The sequence below is a fragment of the Nicotiana sylvestris genome, chromosome 8 (assembly GCF_000393655.2).
Source record: "Nicotiana sylvestris chromosome 8, ASM39365v2, whole genome shotgun sequence".
NCBI classification, from domain to species: domain Eukaryota; kingdom Viridiplantae; phylum Streptophyta; class Magnoliopsida; order Solanales; family Solanaceae; genus Nicotiana; species Nicotiana sylvestris.
In genome coordinates, this window is record NC_091064.1 from 29,913,856 (window position 1) to 29,933,682 (window position 19,827).

The following is a 19,827-nucleotide window of genomic DNA, read 5'->3' on the forward strand; positions in this document are numbered from 1 at the left end:
TAAATCCCTCGAGCATTCTTTTTTCAAGTCTGTAAAGTCCACACACATCCTCCATTTCCTATATTACTTTTTGACCATCACTACGTTGGTGATCCGCTTGGGGTATTTCAACTCTCTGATGGAGCCATTTTCTAACAGCTTTTCCACCTTCTCCTGGATGGCATTGTTGATAGCGGGGTTGAATTTTGGTCTAACCTGCCTTACCGGGGGTAGAATGAATCGATGTTTAATTTGTGTGTGGCGATCTCCTTGGGGATTCCTGGCATATCTGCATGGCTGAAGGCAAACAAATTCGCATTAGTTATTAAAACTGACTAAATTTACCTGATTCTCAAAGTTTGCAGTCGATGTAGGCCTTTTTGCTGGAGTAGCTAGGGTCTAATTGGACGGGGTCGAGGTCCTCTATAGTTGAGTCCACTGCTTCTCGTCGACCTCTACCCTGTTGATTGCTATGCCTCTTTTTCCTTGTATTTGTTCTGTTTGGTTGTCGTGTTGTCTCAGGCGATGCGGTAGCATTCCCAGGACGTGCATTGTTCTCCCCGTATGCTGAAAATTCCCCAAGGTGTTGGGAATTTGATTACTTGGTACAAGTTGGAGGGGCCGACTCTTATGGGATGTATCCATGGTCGTCCTACTATGGCATTATATGCGGTGACCTGGTCCATGAGTAACGTTTTCCCCAGAGTTATGCTGCCGGCCAAGATCACCCAATGTTTGTTCAACTACACTATTAAAACTGGTTAGTGGGTAAGGACTCGGGGATGAATAATGCATTCTCCAATTCCATCGTCTATTATGATGCGTTTGACATCGGTGTCTAAAATTTGATAAGCAATGACTGTGAGCACGTAATTTTTACCCTACATGAAAATAACTCCTAAAAATAGACCAAAAATAATTTTTTATTGATTTTAGGAATTTTTCTTTATTTATTTGTATTTCATGCATTTTTAATATTTTTAAATCATAGAAAAATCCTAAAATTGTCATTTTTACATATTTAACTTTTAGTCTTTAAAATTAGCATTTTTTTTAGTTAATTAGTTGTTTTAATGTTAAAAATAAATAAAGAATTTTAATTTCTACAAAAATAGATTAATTTAGGATATTAATTAATTAAAGAAAAGAAAAAAAGGAGAAGGAAATTAGGAAGAATATATTTTTGGTCTTATTTCTTCTAAAATTGGGTCAATTCCTAAAATGATGCAAATTAATTTTAAACCTCAGCCCAATTCCAATACCAATACCCATTTTGACTCATTACCCCTTTTTTCATTTTTTTTTACCCTAATCTCTCACATAAAAGAGGAGCTAAGGCAAAAAAGATCATTCCCTCTCATTTTGTAAAACCCACGCACACACCATTCTCACTCAAAGATCACCCCTTCACAAAAGAGCCACGGCACAAGAACCCCTCCTTCCCTTTTCTTGCTTCTTCATTCTCATCTCTGAATCCTCGCACTCCCTGATTTCTTTCAAAAACCCACGCACACACCATTCTCACTAAAAGATCATTCCCTCTCATTTTCTAATCGGCACACACAAAAGTGCTCACTAATCTCACACACACAATTAGGAATATAGACCAGTAGCTAAGAGTAGCTAAGAGAGTTGGAAATAATCTTTTTTTTAGATCTAGAAAACAAGAACAAAAAAAAGGGGAAAGAGGATTTCAAGTTTTCTCTGCCTCTGCTTTTCAGCTTCATTTCTCTGGATCTAAAAAGCTGGTTGACTGTTGAAATTGTTGTTTTATTGCTGAGATTACCGCCGAGCTCTTTGGATTGATTTTCGGTCTTCATTTGGGCTCACTTTAACGCCATTGCTTTGTTCGATTTAGGTAAGTTTCGAGTCCTCAACGTATTATGTATGTATTGAGTGATTAAATTGTTAAATCCTTATGTGATTTTGCAAGTTTACTCGATTTTTGCTACTCTGAATCTAATGTCCGGTGGTTGCGCAGTGTGTTTTAATTTAGAAAAATACTTGAAATAGTGAAATAGATAAAAAATGACACCTACATAGGTTAATTTCGATTCCCGATTTTGATAAGAATACTGTTCTGGATTGCTTGACTGTTTTAAGTTTAATTTTTTTTTATTTTTTTTACTTTGAAATTAGGTACTGTATTTGAGATTTTCATTTTTTTTAGTTTCTTATGTGAACCTCACTCATAATTTTGGACTTAATTGGAGACTAGCAGCATTTGTTGTGCAAAGAGTTTCATGGCAAGTATTTTAGATTTGTGTGAAAGGAAGTTTAAGGCCACCGTAGTTCAGTCGAGTACCATTCATGCAATGTGAGCTAATGTATGAGTTTTTTGCCATATTTTGAATCATAGTTCATCAGAACTTGTATAAACTTGTATGATTTTGCACTGTTAACTATGGTCATGCGAGTAAAAATAGTTTTTTCTGTGAAATCCCTTATTATCATGCCCCACCCCACTGGAAGGACAAGGCTCACGCGAGGCTAATCTTTTATTGTGAGTTAAGGTTAGGACAATATTCTTTATGGTGGATTATCAATAAAAAATCAGACTAGTTTGGCCATTGGCTAATATTTTCACAATGAAATAAATTTCAAAAAACGCTAGATTGTCGCACTAATCTCCTGAAAGGTGAGTCAAATATGCTTTCATAAATCAATGTAATGGTCCACTAATGTCTTACTATCTGAATTTAATTTCTAATAAGCCTTGGACCGTCACTGAGAATCCCAAACTTTAGAAATATAAAGAACTTTCGAACATTCGTAGCTTTCTTCAGGCGTGTTTTATAATAAATCATCGTGGCTATGGGTACGGTTTCCGTTACATAGTTATGAAACATAATTCCCAAATTCGGATGTGCATTTCATGTGACCCAATTTCAATTCTCAATATCGTTAAATAGAACGTGTCGCGAACCGCGGGTGCATTTCATGTGGCGTGGTTCAAGGCATGTTCTTCCTAAAATAATTAAAAGCGGTTAAAAGTTTAAATTCGCACCATAGGTTAAACATGTACTAAAATCAGATAGTAGGTCAATAATAATAGTTGAGCGACCGTGCTAGAACCACGGAACTCGGGAATGCCTAACACCTTCTCCCGGGTTAACAGAATTCCTTACCTGGGTTTCTGTGTTCGCGGACTGTAAAACAGAGTCATTCTTTTCCTCGATGCGGGATTTGAACCGGTAACTTGGGACACCATAAAATTATCCCAAGTGGTGACTCTGATTTTAATAAATAAATCTCGTTTCGATGGTCACTTTAATTGGAAAAAAACTCCCTTGTATACTCCCTTACGGGGGTGTAGTAAAAAAGAGGTGTGACAGCTCTGGCGACTCTGCTGGTGATCGAACCCAGAATCTCTGGTTCAATGTTCAAAATTCGAGTTTAGAATAGCTGTTATGATTGACTTTTATTTGTTATCTGATTTTTACATGTTTGAACCAAATGTGCTAAATGCCGCTTTTATCACTTTGATTTGGCTTGAACTGTATATAAATTGTCATGAAATCCTTCTTCTCTCTGAGTCTTCTGAATCATTTGGGAAGTGTGCACTTCGTGTGACTTCTTTTCTGTTAGAGTCATATCCCAATTTTAGAACAAGGTTCGGAGAAGTTGCAAAGCCGGTGAAGTTTCTGTATTCCCGGTACGAAGCCCCCCTCGGCTCGAGCTGTCCGCTCGGGTAAGTCGGGTCTAGAACAATACACCCAGGTTTTTAAACCTAGAATAACATAGCCTCATGTCGGATCTCTAGTAGGAACGCTTGTTTGCATCACTTGCATTTGACTTTGGGGACTCAACATAGGGGTTGAGTTCGTCTAGGACAGATGTACCCAAATTAAAAGACCATACTGATGCATCGTACGTGCTACTTGCGTATCTGTCTGTTTCGGCTTACATGTTGACTGACTTATAGAATAGGGAAAGAAAATGAAAAAAAGAAAATAAAGAAAATCAAAAAAGAGGAGAAAGAAGAAAAAATAAACAAAAAGTGAGAGGTAAATATTTAGAAAATTCTGAAAATCTGCCAAAATTCTAGAAAAAAAAAGTCATTTCAAAACGAGCCAAAATTTTTAAGTGTCATGTTTTCCTGTTCCGTCAAAACTGGGCGAACTACGCGGGACTGATTCTCACCGGATGTGAGATACGTAGGCAAACCTCATCGGTTCCGGCCCATAATTTTCAAAAAAATCCAAAAAATATTTTCCTCCACTTCCTCTCTAGAAAAGTCTTTTTTAGACCCCAATTTTCAAATAATTCAAAAATATTTTTCATTACTTGCTTCTTTAGAAAGCCTTTCTTTTAGACCCTAATTGTTTTTTTTAAAAAAATATGCAAAAATATTTTCTTTTGATTTCTTCCAAAAATCCAAAAATATTTTCATTATTCTTTCAAAATTGAAAAGAAAATTCAAAATTCAAAAATATTTTCTTTTTTAGAAGCATTTCTTTCATAAATTCAAAATAAAATTCCAAAAATATTTTCTTTCTTCTTTAGAAGTCTTTCTTTGCAAAAATTTTGAAGAAAAATCAAAATTCAAAAATATTCTGTTTTTTCTTTATAAGTCCTTCTTTCGAAAAAATAAAATAAAAAATTCAAAAAAAGTTAGTTTATTTACTTTATTCATGATCTTTCCGAACTACGCAAGATCTGATTCATGTTTCCACATGATACGCAGGCAACCCACATCAGGTTCGATCAACCATTGAAAAGAAAAATGAAAAAAAAATAAAAAACAAAATGAAAAAAAAAAAGAAAAAAATGAAAAATATTGATAATAATAAGGATCGACTGAGTCCATTCTAACATGTTTTGTTTTGAATTGTGAAGAAAGTTGAGGTGATCAGTTTGTGGTAAGCTGGAAGCACAAGATCCAAGGGAAAAATGTCATTGACAACTAACATCGAAGCCGTTACAACTGCTCAAGAGACTCAGGGTCAGAGGGTTCAACAAGAGTCTACCGTGTTTGAGAAAAATAGAATACTGATATTAGGTGTGAAATGACCGAAATGTGTCAAGCATGGGCCAGTGGTCAAGGACAGTCTCGTCATGAGTCACAATTTGCTACATAGCAAGAGCAGTACCACTCTCCTGAGTACCACTCGTACTCATTTGATCTTCCTGCAAACATCGAGAAGCCTGCCCGAAAGATGGTACAAGAAGAAATGACCCAAAGAGTGAAAAGCTTAGAACAACGGTTGAAAAACACGCAAGGGTTGGCAAGTCAAAAGAGTGTTGCCTTCAAAGATCTATGTATGTTCTCCGATGTCCACTTGTCGCCTGGTGTCAAGACTCCCAAATTTGAAAAATATGATGGACATGGAGATCTCATAGCCCACCTGAAAATGTATTGCAATCAACTAAGAAGTGCAGGAAGAAATGAAGAATTGTTAATAGCTTATTTTGGGGAAAGCCTTACGAGAGTAGCTTCCGAATGGTTTATGGATCAAGACACATCTCGCTGGTATGTCTGGGATGATATGGCACAAGCCTTTGTCAAACAGTTCCAATACAACATCGACATCGCCCCAGACCGCATTTCCCTTTCAAACCTGAAGAAGAAACCAACTGAAAGTTTCAGGGAATATGCCAATAAATGGAGAGAGCAAGCAGCTAGAGTTAAGCCACCCATGGATGACCACGAGCTAATCATTGTGTTCCTTCAGGCACAAGAGCCAGATTACTTTCAAAATATGATGTCTGTAGTGGGTAAATCCTTTTCGAAAGCAATCAAAATGGGGGAAATAGTTGAGAATGGTCTTAAGACATGCAAAATTATGTGTCAATCAGTTTTCAAAGCTGCAACTCAGACTGTCCAGATTGAATATGATAATTTTAGTGGCAGAAATGAGATGGATGAAGAAATCATGATGACATCAGGGTCGAGAAGAGGTCCGAGGATAATGTCTCAAAGGTATGGCCAGCCTCGTATGTTGTCCAATAACTCCCTTGAGCATTACTATCCACCTCATAACCCACAATACTCTGTTGCTCCACCTCAGTATGTTGGCTAACCACCAAAATACCCCAAAAGGCGAGCACGAGCATCACAAAATCTCTACCAGCCACCACAAAATTTCAAGTGCCCTATAACCCACATCCAAGCCAGGGGCATAGAAGGGAACAAAGGTTGAAAGATAATTTTACGCCAATAAGAGAGTCCTATGCAAGCTTGTTTGAGAAGTTAAAGCATCATGACATGATTGCACCTATTCCTCCAAATCGTGTGGACCCACGTGCAAAGAGTTTTAACCCATCTAAAAGGTGTGAATACCATTCCAATGCCTAGGGGCACAATGTTGAAAGTTGTTGGGATTTGAAAAGAGAAATAGAAAGGATGATCAAGGAAAACCTGATTGTGATCCAAGACAGTGACACCCAGAATATCGCGCAGAATCCTTTACCTGCACATGATGATGCACACTTTGTGGGGATGATGCGTGGTGACAAGGAGTATGAGAATCCTCCCGGAAATTTGCTAACTGAAGTTAATGATTTTGAAATTGGAGAAGGCTCTGCTGATTCTGATGAGCAAATTTGTGGCTAAGTATCAAGCCTAGTAATTGAAAAGTCATTCCCTCCGCACTAGGAAGGAATCTTGGTAGCTTGTTTTGATGGTTTTTCTATTATCTGGGTTATTTCAGGGTTGTGATCCAGATTTTATTTGTTTTATTGAGTCAAATCCTTCTATCCCTCCATTCTGTTTGTGTGAGTCTTGTCTTTCTGTTCTATTGCTATTTTCATTAGCTGGGTTATTTAGGGTTGTAACTCGAATTTTAGGTTGTTTGTCTTGTTGTTTACTCAATGAAATATAGTTTGTCCTTTTGTGTCATTCCATGCTTAGTTCTTTTCCCGCTAGTCTTAATGACATGACATGCATGCGAAAATATTGGCCAGATCTTAGGAACTGATTTAATCTGGAATTCGATAACTAAAAAAAATACTTTTGAGGATGAATAAAGAGTTGAAATACTTTGGAACTAAGGTCGAGTAAAATTCACCTTCAAATCATTGTGAAGATCAGGCTTGAGGATGTTTAATCAATTGATGTTTGTTGGAAAGTTTGTCACTAAGGGATGAAAAAAATGTCTTGTGACCACGGCACACCAAGAAGACACACATGTTCGTCAATGTTGTGATCGCAAAAAGATACCATATTTGACGTTCTTGAGGTTGGGATGCCCTTTTTCTGCTACCTAAACACTTTATATCATTTGCTCCCCCTTTTGAGCCTGTGTTATTTTTCTTTGACTACCCTCTTTTGGAATCAAGTTTAGAGTAAAAAAAACGGAAAAAAATCCATGTCCCAAAAGTACAAACTGGGGCAATTCTTAGAAAGTCCAGAAAAAAAAAAGAATTGTCAAAGGTTCATGCCCTCAAAAATAAAAGCTGGGACAAAAAAAAAGAAAAAAAAAGAAAAAAAAAAGAAAAGAAAAAAAAGAGAAATAGAAAGAAAAATTATAAAAATAAAATTAGTTAGGTCAGATGTTTGAACTACGTTCGACCTGATTCCTTAAAAAATAAGGATACGTAGGCAGCCTCACGGTTCGGTCCAACCAAATAAGAATTCAAAAGAAAAAAAAAGAGAAAAATCCCAAAAATCCCTAATAGCTGTAACTGGGGAAAAGATTTTATTTCACTTTTGAAAGAGTCTATTCCAAGAGTTGTAAGTCCACAACCCCCTTTACTTTGAGTTTATTTTGAGCCTTCATGACATCCTTTTTTTCCAACCCTATCCAAAATTCTTCCAAATAAAGACCTCCTGATATGCCTTCAAGAATGCCAAGAGAATCATGCAATGAGCAACGGTTGTCACATGACGTAGAACACCGTCGAGTTTCTCACAAAAAGGGAAAGAAAAAGAAAAGAAAAATGAGAGAGTCTTGCTAGTGAAAACCTTCACGGGCACTGTAAGGTGACGGTAAGCAGAGGTGAACAAATGAGAGAGACTTATTGGTGAAAACCCTTCGGGGCACCACTAGTCGAAAGTGAGTCGTGAAGATGATGCGAAGGATTGGCACGAACAAGCCCGACCTCACAGGTCATAAGAATGGAAAAAAGGAAGATTGGATTAGCTTGATAGATCAGGCCGTTGAGTCCAAAATGCATGTCATGACCATTAAAGCTAGTTATTGAAAAAAAAAAGCTCTTCTTTCTGTCCTTCCGACAGGTGGCATTTCTTGTTAATATTGTTTCTTTATAGCATTGTGTCCTTCCCTCTGAGTCAGTCCTTGTCAAAATAAGTAAAAAAAGATTTCAAAATCTGCTACCAGCTTTTCAGTTGCACAAAGTAAATTTGGCCAGTACACTCGGTTGTTACTATCAACGTGCCTTGAGGATTCATGCAAAGGCTCCCCCAAAAGACTATTGTCAGCCTATTTGGCGTAAGGAAAGATAATTTGTGATTCTCTCTCACAGACAAATTGCTCAAAAGCAGGAAGTCATTCAAGATATCAAAAAAGGTCATCTAAGAAAAGATCTCTAGTTGGGATCACTTCGAATGGTACCGGGTGTGAAACAATTAGGGTTGATGCAGAACAAAAGTCTCTTGAAACCGACTCAAGTTGATTGAGCAGAAGTCAAGCTGCCCAAGACTCAAGGCCACAAACCGACCACCATTTTTAAAACTGACAATTTTTTCTTTGTGTGGAACAGGAAATAAAGCAGTGCAAGGAAAGTGGTTCAAAAAAAAACAAAAAAAGAAAGAAGAAAAAGAAAAGACGAGAAGAGCCGACAAAGGGAAGTTTCTCAAATCTTTGCCTTTATTTGTCTTGCTATTGTGCATAAAATCTTGCCATTGATCTTCACATTTTTCCTCCTAGAATAAAATTCCTAGTCTGATGGATTTTCCTCCCAATATAAATCTTAGTCTGATGAATCTTTCTCCTAAGATAGAAAACCTAGTCTGATGAATTTTCTCCTAGGATCACAATCTTAGTCTGATGAATTTTTCTCCTAAGAAAGAGGACCTAGTCTGATGAATTTTCTCTTAGGATCAAAATCTTAGTCGGATGAATTTTTTTCCTAAGATAATAAATTAGAAGACCTAGTCTGATGAATTTTCTCCTAGGATAAACGTCTTAGTCTGATGAATCTTTCTCCTAAGATAACAAAAAGAAGACCTAGTCTGATGAACTTTCTCCTATGATAGAAATCTTAGTCTGATGAATCTTTCTCCTAAGATAGAAACCTAGTCTGATGAATTTTCTCCTATGGTAAACGTCTTAGTCGGATGAATCTTTCTCCTAAGATACCCCAAAAAAAGAGAAAAAGGCCTAGTCTGATGAATTTCCTCATAGGATTAAAATCTTAGTCTGATGAATTTTTCTCCTAAAATAGAAGACCTAGTCTGATGACTTTTCTCCTAGGATCAAATTCTTAGTCTGATGAATCTTTCTCCTAAGATACCAAAAAAAAGAAGAGAAAAAAGACCTAGTATGATGAATTTTCTCCTAGGATAAACGTCTTAGTTTGATGAATCTTTCTCCTAAGATAGAAAACCTAGTCTGACGAATTTTCTCCTAGGATAATTAGAAAAAAGGAAGTTTGGATTTGAAAAAAAAGGGGTCAATTTTTAGTTTCTTAAGTTATCAATGTTTAGTTTTCTTGAAATCAGGGGTCCCACCTGGAGAATAGGGACAGTCTTTACTTTAGTCAAGCTTAGTTTATAGTTTTCCTAGTTTATTCTTTAGTTTACTCTCATCATTGCATCAATAGTACAAGTGGTTTATAATTTTGCTAACAACTCACAAATCTTCCTAGTGCAAACTGGGGGAGAAAAAATTTCTTTTGTTTTGTCTATTTTGTTGTAATCAGGCGCCCACCTGGAGAACAAGGGAAGACACCTCAAGTTTTGAGGTAAAATGGTTCGAGATGCAAGGGAAAATAGTGTCGAGTAACAAGAGAAGACGATTCAAGTTCAGCAATCAAGCGCCCACCTGGAGAGCACGGAAATACAGTTCAAGTTTAGCAATCAGAAGCCCACCTGGAGAATAAAGCAATTCAAGCGTCGGTAATCAGGAGCCCACCTGGAGAATAAATCAGCAATTCAAATGTTGGTAATCAGGAGCCCACTTGAAGAACGAAGGGAAAACAACAATGTTCGAAGGAAGACAATCAAGTTCAGCAATCAAGCGTCCACCTAGAGAAAAGGAAAAGCATCTCAGATTACAATTCAAGTCAGCAACAAAGGAATTTCACGTGGAGAATACGGGTCGACAAAGCAACATGAACTGCAAGATCAAGTTTGAAGATATAGATAAGATTCTTGTAATGCATAAATCATAGTTTAGTCTAGCTTCTTTTATTTTGTCATGGTGTAATAAGGAGTTCAGTAAGCAGTAGTAGCAGCAGCAACAACAGTGAAATCACAGTTTCATGGTAGTCCCAGCTACCGAAACTTCTCGAACTACACTGGCTTTATAGCCAAGGATATGTAGGCAACCTTGAAAGCAGGGTGCGGTCAAATCTTTCAAAAATGCTTCCCACAGAGTATTCAAATGGGCAAAAATCGCTCGTATCCGCTCACTTTATCTTTGCACGAAAACTCTTCGTGTTTCCGAACAAAGAGAGGCAGCTGTGAGCACGTGATTTTTACCATACATGAAAATAACTCCTAAAAAATAGACCAAAAATAATTTTTTATTGATTTTAGGAATTTTTCTTTATTTATTTGCATTTCATGCATTTTTAATATTTTTAAATCATAGAAAAATCCTAAAAATTGTCATTTTTACATATTTAACTTTTAGTCTTTAAAATTAGCATTTTTTAGTTAATTAATTGTTTTAATGTTAAAAATAAATAAAGAATTTTAATTTTTACAAAAATAGATTAATTTAGGATTTTAATTAATTAAAGAAAAGAAAAAAAGGAGAAGGAAATTAGGAAGAATATATTTTTGGTCTTATTTCTTCTAAAATTAGGTCAATTCCTAAAATGATCCAAATTAATTTTAAACCTCAGCCCAATTTCAATACCCATTTTGATCCATTACCCCTTTTTTCATTTTTTTACCCTAATCTCTCACGTAAAAGGGGAGCTAAGGCAAAAAAGAGATACATCATATACCCCTTCACAAAAGAGCCACGGCACAAGAACCCCTCCTTCCCTTTTCTTGCTTCTTCATTCTAATCTCTGAATCCTCGCACTCCCTGATTTCTCTCAAAAACCCACGCACACACCATTCTCACTCAAAGATCATTCCCTCATTTTTTAATCGGCACACACAAAAGTGCTCACTAATCTCACACACACAATTAGGAATATAGACCAGTAGCTAAGAGTAGCTAAGAGAGTTGGAAATAATCTTTTTTTTAGATCTAGAAAACAAGAACAAAAAAAAGGGGAAAGAGGATTTTAAGTTTTCTCTGCCTCTGCTTTTCAGCTTCATTTCTCTGGATCTAAAAAGCTGGTTGACTGTTGAAATTGTTGTTTTATTGCTGAGATTACCACCGAGCTCTTTGGATTGATTTTCGGTCTTCATTTGGGCTCACTTTAACGCCATTGCTTTGTTCGATTTAGGTAAGTTTCGAGTCCTCAACGTATTATGTATGTATTGAGTGATTAAATTGTTAAATCCTTATGTGATTTTGCAAGTTTACTCGATTTTTGCTACTCTGAATCTAATGTCCGGTGGTTGCGCAGTGTGTTTTAATTTAGAAAAATACTTGAAATAGTGAAATAGATAAAAAATGACACCTACATAGGTTAATTTCAATTCCCGATTTTGATGAGAATACTGTTCTGGATTGCTTGACTGTTTTAAGTTTAATTTTTTTTATTTTTTTTTAGTTTGAAATTGGGTACTGTATTTGAGATTTTCATTTTTTTAGCTTCTTATGTGAACCTCACTCATTATTTTGGACTTAATTGGAGACTAGCAGCATTTGTTGTGCAAAGAGTTTCATGGCAAGTATTTTAGATTTGTGTGAAAGGAAGTTTAAGGCCACCGTAGTTCAGTCGAGTACCATTCATGCAATGTGAGCTAATGTATGAGTTTTTTGCCATATTTTGAATCATAGTTCATCAGAACTTGTATAAACTTGGATGATTTTGCATTGTTAATTATGGTCATGCGAGTAAAAATAGTTTTTCTGTGAAATCCCTTATTATCATGCCCCACCCCACTGGAAGGACAAGGCTCACGCGAGGCTAATCTTTTATTGTGAGTTAAGGTTAGGACAATATTCTTTATGGTGGATTATCAATAAAAAATCAGATTAGTTTGGCCATTGGCTAATATTTTCACAATGAAATAAATTTCAAAAAACGCTAGATTGTCGCACTAATCTCCTGAAAGGTGAGTCAAATATGCTTTCATAAATCAATGTAGTGGTCCACTAATGTCTTACTATCTGAATTTAATTTCTAATAAGCCTTGGACCGTCACTGAGAATCCCAAACTTTAGAAATATAAAGAACTTTCGAACATCCGTAGCTTGCTTCAGGCGTGTTTTATAATAAATCATCGTGACTATGGGTGCGGTTTCCGTGACATAGTTATGAAACATAATTCCCAAATTCGGGTGTGCATTTCATATGACCCAATTTCAATTCTCAACAACGTTAAATAGAACGTGTCGCGAACCGCGGATGCATTTCATGTGGTGTGGTTCAAGGCATGTTTTAAATAACATTAAATCTTCCTAAAATAATTAAAAGCGGTTAAAGGTTTAAAATCGCACCATAGGTTAAAACATGTACTAAAATCAGATAGTAGGCCAATAATAACAGTTGAGCGACCGTGCTAGAACCACGGAACTCGAGAATGCCTAACACCTTCTCTCGGGTTAACAGAATTCGTTACCTGAGTTTCTGTGTTCGCGGACTGTAAAACAGAGTCATTCTTTTCCTCAATTCGGGATTTGAACTAGTGACTTGGGACACCATAAAATTATCCCAAGTGGCGACTCTGATTTTAATAAATAAATCTCGTTTTGATTGTCATTTTTTAATTGGAAAAAACTCCCTTATATACTCCCTTACGGGGGTGTAGTAAAAAGGAGGTGTGACAATGACGAGAGCATCATTGTGAGGGAAAGTCAAACCATTGGCATCTGATTCGTCGAAGATGATACTTTCATCGAGTTTGTCATACCGTTCGTTGATAATAGATCTTTTGAGCTTGTGAGTGGCAGTGAATTTAACGCCATTGATGGAGGCATCGTCGCTGCTATCGATGATCATGTTGATGGTGCGAGCTAGTGATGGTGGTTTTTGTGGGCCTTGGCATTCACGACCTCTAGCGAAGTTGTTTCTCCCTTTGTCGCTCTGCAGCTCTTTGAGATGTCCCTACTACAACATGTTCACAACTTCTTGCTGAAGGGCGATACAGTCTTTTATCTTGTGTCCGCGCTCTTGGTGGAATTCGCAGAAGGCTTCAGATTTTCTGGTGCTTTGGTCGAACCCACCTTGGGTGGCCATTTCCCCTTCGTTTCGAGTTTTTCCAAGGCATAGATAATTTTTTTAGGTGACACAAAAATTATGAGCAGATAATAAGGGGGACATACCTCTCTCGTTTCGACGAGTCCCTATTCTTGGCCTGGATGGGCCTTCATCATAGTGGGAAGAAGGCAGGGTGGGGGCTTTGACGTATGGCTGATGTCGATCCCTATTGGATCGTGAGATCGGGTGATCCCTCCTTATGTTATTTCTTCGCTCTTTCCTATGCTCGGCTTGTACCGAGACGAGCCGTCGAGTTGGTTCATTGAGGTTGTCATCATCTGCTCAGGCTTCGACACAATAAGCATTGTGGATTTCATCCCAAGTATTTGGAGGATAATTTTATCAACCGGCTCAGCAGTTTTTTGGTCGCTCTTGAACTCTCTCTACTCAACCCGTTCTGAAAAGCTACGACTACCATCCTTTCGGACACGTTTGGTAGGGTCATCCTTACCCTTTTGAATTGGGAGAGAAAGTCCCTTAGTCCTTCTCCCAAGGACTGCTTGATGGAAAAGATGTTGTTTACCCTTGTTTCGGCTTTCTTGGCCCCGGCATGGGCTGTTACGAACTTGTCGGCCATTTCTTCGAAGGTTTCTATGGAGTGGTCTGGTAGCTGTGAATACCATGTCAACACCCCTCAAGTGATGGTTTAGCCAAATTTCTTCAACAACAAATAGGACACTTGTTCCTTGGCAGGTCGTTGCCCTTCACGGCGGTGACATAATGAGTCACGTGATCTTCGGGTCAGTCGTTCCATCATATATCCTGAGATACGATGGCATTGTGAAGGTCTTTGATATGGTGTGTGGGACTTTTTCCTCATTATACGACTGTTGTATGAATCTACCGGTGTCCCTTTTTAGTAGTAGCTTAGGGTCACCCCGTATCTTGTCGACCCGCTCCTGATGTTCTTTCATTTGATCCCTGAGCATCTTATTTTAATTTTCCATTTCTTCCATCCTCTTATGAATAACAGCGAGGACGGTGTCACCTGCATTGTTAGTGATATTGTGAGTTATACATGGTGTTGGAGGGTCTGGTTGGTTGCCTTGCTCGTCTGCTCGTAGCACTGTGTGGACTCTTGCGGTATCTATGGTCGTGCATGGAGCAGGTGTGTTGAGCATGCTTACTAGTGTAGCGGTCAACAATGCTTCGAGGAGTTTTTTCATGGCCAGTGAAATCCCTTCTCCTGTGGACGTGGAGCCCCTTTCCATTTGGTTTTGTTATGTTACAATAGGGGGAGGCGAGATCTCGTGCCTGGGGGATACAGTAGGTGTCATGTCATCGCCTAGCATTTGGCAGCTCTCGTTGATAGCATTCATGAGGTTGCCAGGGAAGTCACTTGTCACTTTGGTCCTATCTCCTTGGTTACCTGCCATGTAGTTTTCCATACATGTAGAGAAAGAGAAAGATCTTGCGGTTTTGTTAGGTTAATGACTCACGTGAGTTGTAGATCTAAAGTAAACTAAAAATTAGCTAAAAAGTCCCCACATACAGCGCAAAGCTGTTTGATCCAAAAATTATGATTCAGGTTCAACTAATTAGATTTAAATAAAATAGGGTTAATCTTAGCTAATATTAATATCCAAACGACAATATTATCCATTTTATGACAGATAGTATGTCTATTAAAGCGGGTGGCAATAAATGTGAGCAATAACAACGATATTCAATGATCCAAAAAGATGGCAGATAGCATTAAATAATAATAAGTAGCAATTAATGGCATTTAAGCAAATAAAAACGTATGAGTCGCCCCAAAAAGGGTGAGATATGTGGATATTCTTTTTGACAAGGATGAATGATTGATGAGCCTTTGAACAGTTAGGTCTTTCTTGGATTAGGTGGAAAAATTAGACAAGAATCTTAGTAAAAAAGTTATTTTTTATATACTTGTGATATGGCTAGATCCTCTCTATACAGTCAATGTATTTTCCTACAAGTGAATATCTCATGCCCCCGATCATTTTGTCTCTTTCTATTTATAGGGAACATATTCCTATAAACCTTAATAGTACAGGCGCAAAGAATATCCATTAGCATATTCCTTTTAGTATCCTATCTTAAAACTAGTTGTTATAACTCCATCTAAGATGCTCGACCTCGAACTTGATCTACAATGACTTCATGACCTTGATCTTCGCTGACTCTTCGTCCGCACCCTTCATCACTTCGAGGCCACTTCGACCTGCGACAGATCTTTGTTGAGACCTTAATAATAGCACGTGACGACCGATGAAGGCTATCATGGTGCTGACGTGGCTTACCTATATCAAAGATATTTTTTTGCCCATATATTTATGTTGGGGCCTTGTTGAAAAAATTGTGCGAGATGATTCTTAGGGTGTTGAATTGTTGATTGCGCCTTGGTTATGGTCTTCCTACTGTGGAATATTGTGCTATCTGTTTCTCCATGTTTATGGTCATGCACTTAGCGTGTTTGTTGTTGATATGCATATGGTTGTTGATTGTGAGTATCATGGCTCGAGGTATTCCACGTGGATTGGTGTTTATAATGGGTCACGTATCGCAGCAGAGTTATGTTGGGATATGATCCTTGTGCTTATTTCGTGTGTTTAGTTTCTCTTTTGTGTGATAGGTTCATAGAATTGTATTTCGTGTGGTGGTATCTGTTGAGCTTGGGGGGAGGTTCTCTCATTTGATTCCTTTCCATCATTGGGTACATTCGAGTTATTGCTCGTTTGGTGCACAGATTTTATGATAAGTGGCTCTAGGTAGGATTGGTGTGGCATATTGTTAAAGCAACTTGTATTGGATAAGGTAAAGTTAGTGGGCATGAAATGAGTGCCATCGAATTTGATTAAGGTATGTTTAGAAGAATAATGTCACTAGTCAGCATAGATTTCGAATAAGGTTCTTGCTGGGCAAGAGAGCTCCATGACTTGTTGATGTAATGGGTGACTATGAGTTTCTGCATGTTTCATTCATCATTGTTAGTGTACAAAGATTTGGAACAAGGTTTATATTGAAAGGAGGTTAGATACCAGTATCGAATTTGCTATTTGAGCAGCTACTATGGTCAGGAGATATTGCCATGTGTATCTAAGTTATGTGGAATATTATGTGATTATATTTAGGAAATGGTTATGGCTTGATGCAGCTTGATTCAGACTTATACAGCGTACAAATATGAGAATCGGGCATTATAATGAATTGTAGAAGTTGGAGATTAGGTGTGAGCACGTGATTTTTGTTTTTGCACGACAATCGCTCCAAAAAGAAATAAAAAAAAATATAATTGGCCCTGCTGTACAATTTCGGATTTCTGTGCGGCACCTTGTTGATTTATTTGTGACTTTGGCCCATTTTTATTTATTTACTTTATTAAAATAAAATTCAAAAAATATATGTGTCCTGCATAATTCAAACCGTAATCCGGTCGTTAAATAGAAAATCATGAATAGGCATTTTCGTCCGTGATTTTATTTGGTTTGACTTTACCTGTTTTGAAATATTTTAGTGTGTGTGCAAATAATTGTATTGAGTGTGTATTTAATTTTAATTTGATTTTTTGGCTTAGTTTTGTTTTAAAATAAATAAGAAAAAGGAAATAAATAAAAAAATAATAATAAAAAAATAAATAAAGAAAAGACCCACCCCTTCCCTTCCGGACTTGGGCCAATTTTAACAAAATTGGCCCAAACAAACAGCCCAAGACCCAGGCCTGCCCGGTCCAGGCCACCTGATGCCCAGGACGTCCAAACGACGTCGTTTGAGTCGTGCCTGATCTGGGCCGTTGATCTCAGAGTGATCAACGGCCAAGATCAATTCCCCATAACCCATCAATAAACCCGACCCATCTTACCCGGACCGACCCCAACCCTTTACCCTTGAAACGACACCGTTCCACTTAAGCTATCAGATCCAGACCGTAGATCTAGATTGATCTAACGGTCGAGATCAATCCACCCATTAACTATATAAGGCCATAATCCTACCCTGCCCCCCCTATCTGAACCCCAACCTTCGTCCCCAAACACATCCCCTTCAAACCCTAGAGCCGCCCTTGTATCCCCCACCATGAAAACCGGCGGCATGAACGCCGGTGACCTCGCCATGAACACCATAGAACCCCCTCACCACCCTGAACATAGACCTGTTAACCGTTTGGTTCGAATCACCCCCAGGTCCTCGAATCTTCATTTGAAGATTCGAGTCAAAACTCGATCTACACCAAACAACCCCAGCTTCATACCAGACACTCCCCGGACCTTCCTCGTGACCAAACCATACTTGGTTTGGTCCGAATCTAACCAGGGAAGCACGAATATTAGATCTGAGTTTTGAAACCACAAGGTCCCTCGTCACTGGTTCAAACCGGTTCAAACCAAAGAGGTTAAGGTCTGATGGACTTTAATCAAAGTGTTTCTCATTTGAGAAACACTTCGATTAAAGCCCGTTCAGCCTTAAGAAAGTTGTCCGAGTCCGAGTTTGAAGTTTTGATTTTTCAAGATTTAAGGTGAGTTTCTTTCTCTTCTTTATTTGTTTTGGCCCATTTGATTGTGTTAAAGTCTGTTCATGCTTTGATTTTGTGTCTTTGAATTTTGTCAACTGTGCCCCGTCCATTTGCCTGAACTTCTGTTTGTTTGAATAAGTCTTTCCATTTGCTCTGATAATGTATATAAATGTTGTGCAAGTAGCGGATTTTCAAGTTTGGACTGACTAATGACTCCTCGAGTGTATTTCTGCTTAGTCAGTATAATTCGAACCATGTTTAAATGTCTGATTTTTGGCTACGATTGTGTATGTTAATGCTAATATAGTCGAGTCGACATGTGTCGTCAATTAGTTTCAACTGTCTGAACAAAGTAAATCGATTTGCTTCTGATGAACATTTGCCTTGAGCCAATTAAGAACCAGTTTTTGCTTACTTATAGATTGTTTGAATTGATCAGTTAATGTAAAAAGGATTGTTTATGTTTAAATTCTGAATTGGAAGGCATGTGCACTCGTGCACAGCATGTGCATTGGTGCACCTCATGTGCCTTGTGCACAGCCTGTTTTTCTGCTTAAGAAGGCTTTTAAGTTTTAAACAATTTGACAGCATATGCTGTCAGACATATTCTACTGCCCATACCTTGCTTTAAGTTTAAAAAAGTATTAAACCTTTTAAAAGTAAGTCTGTCAGGGAATGTTGATGGAGGTTATATACTTAAATAACTAATTGGGATCTGAAAAGGTAAAAGACACATGGGAGGGGTACTGTGACATTTGGAAAACAGGCTGTTAAAAGAGATGGTGTTGAGGCTTATAAAAGGAGACAGAATTGGGCAGGAGAAGGGGGCATGAGGAGATAGACATAAAAAGGGGATAGAATCAGAGGATAGGGAGGATCAGACCTGAAAAAGAAAATATACACACACAGTGAGGGGATTGGGAACCTTAAGAGCTGAAAAGGAAAAACAAAAACACAGATAGAGAGAGGTTAAGGGATAGAAGCTATACAACCAACAATCAGAAACTTTTTCCTCCTATCATTATTGGTTTTCAGTTGTTCAACTGGTTCAGATCAATTTCTGATCCTTATGAAATTCCAGTTGTGTCCTTTAGTCGAGTGTTTGCATTGGTTTACTACTGGTTTGGTCTGTCTAGAGTTCTGATTCTACTCCACTGGGTGTTGCTGTTATTTGGCTATTGCTTTCTATTGGCCATAGTTGCATTTCTGCACTCGAGCCTGTTCTTGCTGCTGCTATTTTGCTCACTATCGTTGCTGCATTTCTGTCCTGCTGCTACTGCTATTCTGCTTCCTGCTGTTGCTGATTTCCCTATCTTCTTCCTCTTCTCTTTGGCATTTTCAGTTTGTTTCCAGGTACACATCTCAAGTCTCACATTGGTGTAGCTGAATGTAACATTGAAAAAGCATGAATAGAAAGATTTGAAGGAGTTATAATCACCCGTTTACTGACTGCCTTTTCATAAATGTTGTTAAGTTTATGTAAATTGTAGTTTATAGCTGATAGAGAATACATTATTAAGTTTGTACTTGTTGATTTGAACTGTGGTGTTCGATTCGTTTATTGGCATACAGAATGTGAATGGAACTCTTGGAATGTGAAATTATTTAATGTGATTGTTAAAAATTAAAATTCACTCCTTCAGCATGTATTGAATAAGTAAGGGCAAATGGCTATTAAAATAATGTGGTTTTGAACTGCCCGGTCTTCGATTTCTTTAGGCCTTTACAGGATTAGTTTTTATCGGCAGTATTCTTCAATAAGGAATCCTATTAACCCTGTTTAAGCAAGTTAATCTAATTTTTGACCTAAAGATATTTGTTCGGATTAAGTGTCGTATTTCATCAGAATAAGCGGATTTTTCTCTGTCAAACTAAAGCAATTTTCCATTGAAAAGTAGTGTTTTCTCTACTTTGTAAAT

The 19,827-nt window shown here is 37.7% G+C and overlaps 2 long non-coding RNA genes across 2 annotated transcripts; both read left to right on the plus strand.

Annotated features, from left to right (window-relative positions):
• Positions 1-1,337: 1,337 nt before the first annotated feature.
• Positions 1,338-10,515, plus strand: LOC138874501 (uncharacterized). Its single transcript, XR_011401470.1, has 2 exons — positions 1,338-1,837; positions 4,819-10,515. It is a non-coding gene; the product is annotated as an uncharacterized lncRNA (long non-coding RNA).
• A 565-nt stretch (positions 10,516-11,080) lies between these two features.
• LOC138876545 (uncharacterized) lies at positions 11,081-19,538 on the plus strand. Its single transcript, XR_011401879.1, has 2 exons — positions 11,081-11,511; positions 19,251-19,538. It is a non-coding gene; the product is annotated as an uncharacterized lncRNA (long non-coding RNA).
• The last annotated feature ends 289 nt before the right edge of the window (positions 19,539-19,827 follow it).